The sequence below is a fragment of the Panthera uncia genome, chromosome E1, assembly GCF_023721935.1.
Source record: "Panthera uncia isolate 11264 chromosome E1, Puncia_PCG_1.0, whole genome shotgun sequence".
NCBI lineage: Eukaryota > Metazoa > Chordata > Mammalia > Carnivora > Felidae > Panthera > Panthera uncia.
Window position 1 is genome coordinate 38,331,424 of NC_064814.1, and position 10,665 is coordinate 38,342,088.

General features: G+C 42.7%; 1 pseudogene; it reads right to left on the reverse strand.

The window, feature by feature from the left end:
- The window catches only part of LOC125926139 (THAP domain-containing protein 2-like), a 29,832-nt pseudogene extending 19,441 nt beyond the window's left edge, over positions 1-10,391 (reverse strand).
- Positions 10,392-10,665: the final 274 nt, after the last annotated feature.

A 10,665-nucleotide genomic window follows, 5' to 3' on the forward strand; every position in this document is an offset into this window, starting at 1 on the left:
AGAGTTACAAATGGTAACAATCTTACAATCCAAACTTGAAACAATAGGGTGGAAAATTGCTATCCTAATGAAGATTCTGAGGAGAATTGCAAGAGAATGGTGTGCACTAGCCCAGGCCAGGTTGGCCGTGCCAGAAAAGCAGCCTCGGTTCACTGCAGCATTGACTGAACTGTGGTCATCCATGCATCATTTATTCATTATTTCATTCTATCATTTGCTCACATATTGTTTCACCTATTCAAATTGCTATCCATGCTTCCATTTCTTACGCATTCATTGACTTATCCTCTGTTCATTTATTTGCTCTTTTGTTCTTTCATTTATTCACTCACACATCGGTTCAACAATATCTTATGAACATCTTTGTGCCAGACACAAGTGCCTGTAAGTATCCGCTCATATCCACTTCGATCCTAGACATCACTGCCTGGATACAAAGGAAACTTTTGCCCTTGCAGAGTTTTGGAAACCACCGTCAGCCCAAGAAGAGCTGGGAAGGGAAATGTGCTATGCTGGATGCCCTTCCCCTGCTCCTCAAAGATGATACAGTATTATAGGCACAGAGCCAGGGAAGGACATCAGAAAGCAACCCAATCAGGGAAGGGCCTTGACAAAGCCCAGGGTCTAAAAAAAGGGAATGAGTAAATGCAGGAATGAGCAGACATTAAGCCCCGTGATGAAGACAGGCACTGTGAACACAGCCTGATCTGATGGGCAGGGGCTAGGAGACTGAAGAAGGTAAGGCACAGGGAGGGGCTGGCGCTCACTCAGGGATCTTGAGTCCCGGGTGAGGGTATCCCTCGAAACCAGTAGTTCTCAAACCCTGACCTGCAGAAGAATGTGTTACTGAGCTAACCTGGCTTATTAATTTTTTCTCAACCCAGGGGAGAAAATAAGCTAATAGATACGTTGTTCTCCATTAATATTTTCCTCCTCTCACATATGGTTCCAAACTGTTAGTGCCTCTTATTTATCTAGACCAGGGTCTACTCGGAGAGGATATCCAATCAAGCACAAAATTATGTATCTGTTATTTCGAGTTGCCTGGTCCAGAACTCCGTGGCTTCTGGATGCATGCTGTGGCCCCTCATCACATTTGCCTACAAAAGCATTGTAATTCTGATGGAGAGAGGAGATGAAAAGCAGCTGGTTATTGTTAAGCCTGTGTTGTCAGGCATTTAATTCACACGAATAATTACTTAAATAGAGTTTTCTACTCTACCATTTTTTCATGTATAACTTGAACTGGGAAGTTGATGTCTAACACACATTTTAAGATGAGCAAACTGAGAATCATATAGCAAGTACCAGAGCCGTATTCAAACCTTGATCTGGCTTCTTTTCTTTACACTACACCAGAATATCTTGCCCTCCCGCCACCCATCACCTACAGCCACAACCCAGAGATGGACCCAGAGCTGCCTGTTGCCTGGTGTTCCCTCCACTGTATCACATTGCCATGACATTTGTTGGGGAATGAAAATTAGTCAAAACAGAAAATGAAAGCTACAAATGAAACAAAAGTTAGTTACTGAATTAAGCTGTTTTCTCTTTTTTAACATAATTCACTCAAATCAATTTATGTGCATAGGCCCAGCAGGTGCCCTCTGAGTATTCAACTCTGTCCAGTATCTGAACAAAAAAAGGAAGCTCATCAGAAGCGATTTATTGGGGCTGCCATTGCACGTGTCACCATTCTTACAAAGGATGGGAGTCACAGTCATGAACAGGAAGGATTTGAAAGTGACATCATCATGCTGACATCTGATGACATTAAGGACCTTCTGACAGCTGAGCTGCCAACTAACTCCCTCCTTGCCTTAGCCTGGCATTTGATCCAATACCTAAATTGACCTGGCTGTGGACTGTATGGTTGCTATCAGGCCAAGTCAGTCCCAGCTTGGCTCCCAGAATTCCTTGGACTTTTCAGATCTGGTGTTATTGTATTAAATCCATTAGGAGTAAATCATTTATCCAACCTAATGTTCTTCATCTGCAAAGACCTGCAGTTCTAATTGTGTCTGTAATCAGACTGTTTCATTACTAACTTTATTGAATTAATTTTTTAATTAATGTGCCTAGGACCCAAGAGGACTTTTCCTTATTTCCTTATCACTTGAAAAAAAAATAAAGTTGAGAATTTTAGGATAATTTGGTATATACATGCCAAGAACAACACATCATGGGCATATCACTAGGCTGGGGATGAGAAAAAAATAAAATGCTTGGAAGGAGTCTTAAATGATCCATGGCTATTAACCCAGTAGATCAAGGATATTAATAATAACAACTATTGTCATTATTTGAGGACCTAATGGCTTCAGCACAGCTCTGAGAGATTTAGCATAAAATAACAGTTATTAGGACAGTCACTGGGTTCAAATCCCAGCTCAGCCACTTCTTGCTGAGTGACTTAGGACACTGAGTTACTAAACTTTCTCTAAGCCAGTTTCCTCACAAGATTCACAGTCCAGGCCCAACACGTATCAAGTGCTCAGTGAATGTCAGCTATTATTATTATTATTATTTATTTCTCTCCCATCTTCTCAAGTTTTGTACACATTGTATGAGTGAGGAAACTAAAACTCAGAGAAATTAACTAACTAGATTACATGGCTAGGAAACAGCAGAGCCAGGAAGTCAGTTTGTCCAGATTTTGAACCCAGATCCGTCACTTTCTCTTGTCCCTTTTCTATCTGAGAGTGATTAAAGGCCAAAATATTAGTCTGCTATCACCTTAAACATGTCTGTTCATCATCTCATGCAAATACGGTTTCACGAGCAGCCCTTTGACCTCCCAGAATGCTCTAAGCTTCCATTACACTTGTAAACTCTTTAGGGGTAGGAACATACCTTCCACATCTTTACAGATTCCAAAATCTTCCCCATAGCAGGATTCAGAAAGTAATTTAACAAATGCTTGCATAGTCCTTACTCTGTGTTAGTCACTGTTCTAAGTGCTACACAAATATTTATCCTTGTAATCTTCATAGCCACTCTCCGAGGGGGCTACTGGTATTATTTCCACTTAGGGATGAGGAAACTAAAGCGCAGAAAGGTTAAGAACTTGAAAAAGGACACAATAAGAGATAAAGTCAAGATTCAAAGTCTACACTGTGTTATGGTCTATGTTTGATAGAACAAAAGAAACAACAGTCAGAACCAGACCTTGCGGAAAATTCAATCGTATATAGGTAAGACTTGGCCCAGACATGATTATTTATAATTTATGCCTCGTCTCCATTGCAAAAGGAATGTTAACAGACTGGCTTTAAAGAACCGAAAGTACACACCAGACATAGCACCCTAAAGGCCCTGTCTCACCGAGTCTCACCACACACCGAGTGGGCCAAGGCAAAAGCTAGTTTTACTTCTGGAATACCCTTCCACCTGGAAGATTCACAGTCGCCCATCAAGCTTTACCTACCTGTATCAATTGTACCCACAAGATTTTAATTTATGGAGGTGACGGAGTAATGATGTGGAGAGGCTGATGACACCGAAAGACAATTTTTTATTATATTTCCTGAGAGAAGGGAACACCAGTCTGGTCAGGAGACAGAGGGGGTGAGGACAAAGCATGGCCTAGTGCCTTTATTGCATTTTCTTTTTTTTTTTTTTTAACGTTTATTTATTTTTGAGACAGAGAGAGACAGAGCATGAATGGGGGAGGGGCAGAGAGAGAGGGAGACACAGAATCAGAAGTAGGCTCCAGGCTCCCAGCTGTCAGCACAGAGCCCGATGCAGGGCTCGAACTCACGGAGTGCGAGATCGTGACCTGAGCCGAAGTCGACCGCTCAACCGACTGAGCCACCCAGGCGCCCCCCTTTATTGCATTTTCTATGGGAAAGGCAAGTCAGAACAGTAGGAGTAGCTGAGGACTGACTAGTTTGTGTAATGCTGGTAGGTCTGGACTCCAGGGGTGGTCTCTGATTGTCTAGACCTGGCTCTAGGATGATATAGGGCAGAAGATTATTGATTGCCTCCTGGAATATAATAGCCAGAGAGAGGAAGGGGTTCAGAGTTTGGGTTCTGGATTGGTTAGTTTACATATGAAAGGTGGAGCCCTAAGAATTGGCTGGCCCTGGGAGAGAGAGTCACTCCCCACTCAGTGAAGTCACAAATGCCAGAGCATCAAGAATACAGAAAACAAGGAAATATAATTAATACACTATCCTGGAAAGTTGTCCCCTATTTCTCTATTCCTACTGTTTCCTCCTTTCTCTACTGCCATAGTATATGGAGCAGACCCCTCTTACGGAATTCTATTTGCACTTATTCCCATGACTCCTTCTGTATTTTATCCATCATTTCAACCCCAGTGCCTAGAATGGTCCATGCTGTGTGCTTGGAGAGACCTTTGATGATTGAATAAATGTGAGAGAAGGACCAAAAGTGGACCAGAGAGCAGAGAAAAAGTTAAATCAGAGATGACACTGTATATTTCACTCTGCTCTAACTGGCGTGGAGTGTCCTGGCAGTCTAGACAAGAAGGAGGAGAAGAAAGTGGAGGAATAGAGGAAGAAGGAGAAGGAAAAGGAGTAGGGGGAGGGGGATGAGAAGGAGAAGGAGAAGGAGAAGGAGAAGGAGAAGGAGAAAGAGAAGGAGAAGGAGGAGAAGGAGAAGGAGAAGGAGAAGGAGAAGGAGAAGGAAAAAGAAAAGGAGAAGCAGCCACAATGGGCTCAGTGCTCCCACTGCTTATCAAATAAGTCATTCACCTTTTTGTCAGGTACTAAATTCTATGGGGTACTTGCTAAATTAGGTCTCATGGGAAGAACGTTGAGTAGTTTATACAATGGCCAGCAGTACCTGTATAGTCTTCATGTGGTCATTTTATTCATTGAACTTGGATAAAATAGAAAGAATAGTGTTGTAACAACTGAAAAAAGCATTTCATGGGTATCTAGGCTACTGAAGTACAAGCATCCTGCTTTCTGGGAATCTAACAGGACATCCATAGCCCAGAGGATTGTATGGCTAGCACAATACATATGTTGTCTTTCTTAAATGTCACCCAATTCAATATGTATTTTACAGAAGCCGAAGAGCTGTCAGATCAAGACTGAGCTCTGAGACAAGGGTCTGGAGTGTGATTAATTGGAACTTGAGCCATCTGCTTCAGACGTTGCCCATGGGTCCTGGGGGTAGACGGCCATCAAAAGCCTAAACACAAACCAATGTGGAGACCCAGGATGTATGGTTGACCTCTGCTCTTGTCCTGAAAGTATTGTCTGAGCCCTCACTCTGGGTCACCTTTCTTTCTTTCTTTCTTTCTTTCTTTTTCTTTCTTTCTACTTTTTAAAAAATACCTTTATTAAGGTATTATTGACATGCCACAAAATGTATTCATTTTAAATGTACAATTGAACAAATGTTAGTAAATTTACAGAATTTAGTAATTTAGTAAATTTGCAACTACCACCGCAATCAAGTTCAAGAACATTTCTATCACCCCAGAAAGAAACCTCATGCCCATTTACAGTCACTCTTAGTTCCCATCTCTGGTTATACGCAAACACTAAGCACCCTCATCTTTTCCTTTTATCATTTAAACCCTTCCCCACCCAAACGTGACAACCTCAGGCTCTTGAGGTCTTCTAAGCAAGAGCATCTCTTTGCTTTTTACGGAAGTCAGTGTAAAAGAATGAAACTTGTTTTCACTTAGCAGGGAGACTTGGCAAAATTGTAGCTTTGCACGAAGCTAGAAATACCAATAGCCAAAAATAATAAGCAACTCTCCGTAAGTTCTGGTTATCCAGAGAAAGCCGTCTTTCTGACTGCCCAGCCACCGTCCCATTTTGGCGTTCACATAAGTCGCTTCCTCTCTTTGAGGCTTGGCTTCTTCACCCTGTTGATTGCCAAGGTTCACTCAAGCTCTAGGTTTACAAGAGCCTTTAATGGAAGTGAAAAGGGGACAGCAAATGATGATGGTTGTTTTCTCCCTCAACACTAACTCTTTCTTTTCAAAGGTCAGCAAATCCCACACCTGCCTGAGAGATCATTTTCACCTACTCAGGTGCTTGTAGCCAGTTCCACCAGATGAGGCTTTTCACAGAAGGATAAAATACCTTTAAACATATTTTAGTTCCTTTCCTTGTTTAAAATACAGTGGGCTTTTTTTCTGTGCAAGAGAGATAGGCAGCCTTAGTTTAACTAAAGCAGCATGTGGCAGCCACACATAAGTAGATTCCTGTTGAATGCAAAGATAAGATCAACCCAACCAGACAACTGATGGGGGGAGAAATGTGAGAGTGTGACCTTCTTAAATGGAAATGGAAATGTGGTCCCTTCTGATTGGAACAAAGAGTTCTAGAGAGTGGGAAACCATGTGCCTGCCTTCTTTCTCTTCCAAATCTTCACCTTCTATATAGTGCATCTATTAATATGATGAGACAACTGTATTCTGTTAATACTAAGAATAGTAACCAGATAACTTTCTCATAGGCTCTACCTCAGTCTGCTCATGAATGCTGGGTAAGCCCTGCGTAGTCATTGACAATGGGCTCTACAGTCAGGGCCCATGCTGGACTTTCTGAGCCTGTTAACCTACAGCAGGTAGAAGTGGCAGAACCAGGGGAAGATCTAAATCTTGGTAGAAGTGAAAACACTTGGCCATAGAAAGTCATGGTCAAAAAGTATCTAAGGGTAAGGCAAGACCATAAAATGGAAGAAAGAATTGAGGCTAAAAATAAGTCTATGCATGAAGCCCACCATGCAGTGTGGTTGCCCAGAATTAACCCCCCAAACCCCAGCCTTCCATCAGCTTTCCCAGTGAACTTGGGGCTTATAAGAAGGTTGGTCCAGAAGGAGTCACACATGGACCCCAAGAGGGAGGATTGCAAAGATCCCCAAAAACATTCCTGGACAACAGCTTTCTTGCTCTGTGAAATAGAGGGCTCTGGAGGAAATTAGAGTCAGGTAAGAGAATCAATTCTCTCAGAATCTTTTGGGTCAGGCATCATTTGAAGATATCTGAAGCTCCCAGAAAGGTCACTCTAAGCAAAGAGACCTCCCATAACTTAATTTCCTTTTGTTACTTTGTGAGCTTTATTTTCTCCCACTCTCACCTCCCCTCTATCTCTTTCCCAGGCCTGCCAAGTCCTGTTTATTAAAAGTGTTGTGTCCAATTTACCCAGCTTTTAATTAAGCTGTCAAGTTGAAATGGGATTGTCTCCTGGGAAGCGAACAAAAATTTTATGGTCATTTAATTTTTGCTTAAGATTAAAAATCCTACTTCTGGCATGCTTAAAATTATTAATGAGATCCAGGAATTCTTGCCCATTTGTGTCCATTACAAGACATAAATCATTAAGCTCAATTAGGGGCAAGGGAAACGTGTGAAGTTACAGCTGGAGGTTGTGTTTAGTCACGTCTATTCAAAGCAGCCAAGTGATGAAGATATGACCATCAGGGGGGCAGGTGGGGAACAGAAGGACAGAAGGGGGAGATAGCAGATGGCCAAGTTAGGGATAAAGGAATGGACACAAAGGGAGGAATGGAAAGAGAGAACATTAGAATAGCCAAGGGGTCAAGGAATGAAGTTCCTATAGAAGATCAGGGTGAACAGAAGGAGGGAAAGGAATAGGGAGGTGAATTACAGGAGGTAAGGGACATATTTGTAGTTCTCACCAATAGTTGTGATTCTCCTCTTCTTCCAAACACAAGGGAAGATTATACATCCCTGGCCCCATGAAATTAGGCATGATTATGTGACTTCCTTTGGCCATTCAACTGAGAGCAGAAGTGATATGTGCGAGCATATCATAAGTGAAAGCACTTAAAAGCACTAATTCCCCTTGTTTCCTTCTCTGCTAGAGTGTTGAGACTGTGATGTCATTCACCTAATTTACTCTCTGTCAGTCTGGACTCCTGAGTGACTAGGACAGTCAGAACCCTCCAGTGACTTACTTTAAGTATACAATATGGCTGAGAAATAAACCTGTATTGTTTTAGGCCACTAAGATAACAGAAGTGTTTGTTCCTTCATCATAATTCAACTATTGAGACTGACACAGGTGGGTTGAAAGCAGAGATGCTGACCTGTAATAGGGAGAGGCTGTGGGCAGGCCAGGTAGAACCAGAAAGCATTAAGAGTGAGGACATGTGAGAGACAAAATCTGAGCAAAATCTGAATTCTCAGTCCCGGGACAATGTTTTGCATACAATGGATATGTAGAATGGAATCAAATGGACATGAATCAAAGTTCTTTCTATATTTCTAATCATATGCTGTTTGCATGGTAGATGATAGATCTTTCTCAGCTCTCAGTATAAAGTTTCCAGTCTCTCCCCAAAGAGAGACTTCTGGATAACAAATCTCCCCATTATCAGGCCCACCTTTGGAGGAAGTAGGGTTGGAGAGATCCACAATGCTCACAACCTCATCTTCTCCAGCCAATATTCACCTTCTGTGCTTCTACCTTATATCCCTCCCCTCGAGACCTCTCCTATGTTCCTCTAAGCTTACTTCCTCTTGCTTGGTCTTCCCAAGACCAAAATTGGTCCCAAGATTGTCCACATACTTGAAACTTTAGGTCCTGACAGACCCCTGGGGCAGTGTTATTTCCTTGCAATGAAACTTCAACCAGACCGTATAGATAGAGCAAGGAACATAATGATTGGCACACGTTGACAACTGTTAGCTCCCACCTTCCCTCTGGAAGATGCTTCTCAGGAACTTTCCAGATATCCTAATCTAGCAATCCCTTGTCAAGATGGCTTTGCAGCTCAAGGAGAAAAGAGAGAGAAGTTGATGGGAAGGTTCAGCTTCAACCCAGACCAGGCTCCTTATGATCAACAGAGAAATTAATAATGTATGGTCCAGAATGGACTTCTGACCCAGACACAAGTAGACAGATCTCTAAATAGCTCAGGTCTGCATATTTTGTCCCATGCTCACACAAAATTTTGGGGAGGTAAACTAGTGAGGTAGATAGGGTCCCAGGCTTATCTGAAAAAGGCTCATTTTTCTATTTCCCAAAGACACAAGTTATCAAGTGTAGGATGGGGCAGAGTGATGACCACACTGAACAGAGGTCACTTTTTGGCACTGCCTACTACTATCATGGACACACACACACACACACACAAACACACACACACAAACACACACACAAACACACACACACACACACACACACACACCCCTCAGGAAAGCCCAATCATGGGCTTTCTACCCATGCCTGTCTCTCTAATAGAAATTCCTGAAAGCTGGGGAAGGGACACATATCATGGGATGTAGCAAAAATGTAATCACACTGAAGACAGAAGCTGCTTCTCAGTCACCTTGGGGCTCCAGCACTGTCCCTGCACATGATGGCCAGCATGAACTGGAGAAACAGGTCAGACCATGATCTAGATGGGAATTTTAAAATCTAACTCCACCTAAGGATGGAGAGTGGGTTTTCTGGGTCAGAAGAGAGTGTAGACAAAAGGGGTGGAGTGGGATTGGGGTTGTAATCACTCAGGAGTGCAAGGTCAAGCCTTTCACCTTATGGCCTCCCTCCTCACACTCCAGTGTGTCTCTGCTTGACCTCAAGTGTGGGGGTCTCAGATGCATGATTTCCTGAAGACTGTGCAAACAGGCTGCCAGAGATGCTTGAAGAGGACAGATTCCTAGTAGTGCCAGATTAGACAGAGTGGGTTTTATTATACAGATCCCAACACCAGTAGATAGAGACGGGGCTCATGAAGGACAAGACCTTGGGCCCAGAAAGCCATCAGGAACTATGGTGCCCATGACCCCACCTTATCTTCCCTGGACCCACCTGATCTCTCATCTCTGCCCATCTCTGTGTATCTGTTTTCTACTTTCTCCCTCAAGCCTTGCAATCACTGCTTCCCTGGGTAAACAGTGGAAGGTGGCCACCATAAAATGGCACTATCACTCTTTGAACCTGCATCACCGGCAAGTGACGCATCTGCAGTGAAATGTTCAAGTCTTTGATTCCCAAATCCCCAGGGGAGAGGAATGTAGAGCCCTAAATTCTGGCACATAGGAGGAGATCAGTAAATGGTGACATAATATGGATGACATTAAGACTTGAGCTTCAGTCTTTGTTCTGCCTCTGATGGCTGTGCAGTCCTGGACAAGTCACTTCATTACTGAAATCTCTGAAAATGGTGGCAATAGTGTTGGCCTCTGCTACCTCTCAAGGATGTTGTGAGCATCCGAGTTAAAAGGATACAAAAGTGTTCGATAAACTCTGAAGTTCCATGGATGTGAAGGAGTTTATGCCCTCTTTATTATGATCATCACCATTGTCATCATCACCACCATCACTTATCACCACCACCACCACGACCACCACTACCATCATCACCACTATCATAAACATCACCACCACCATCATCACTATGACTACCACCACCACCAATAAGGCCAATGCCATCTTGGTTTCCACAGGCTTCCAGAAGTCATGAGCCTGAAACTTTGTTTGTAAGCTAGGCTCCCTCTTTTCACTCAGAGTGGCTTCCAAATCTTGGATTGCATTAACCTGCACTATTTCTAATTTATTCAATTATACACTCAACAAATATTCATTGAGAACCTGCTATATTCCATGCTCTGTTCCAGATGTTGGAGATGTATCAGTGAATAAAATAGACAACTATTCCTAATCTCATGGATTTTACATTCTACTGTGGGAGGGGGAGAGAAATAAT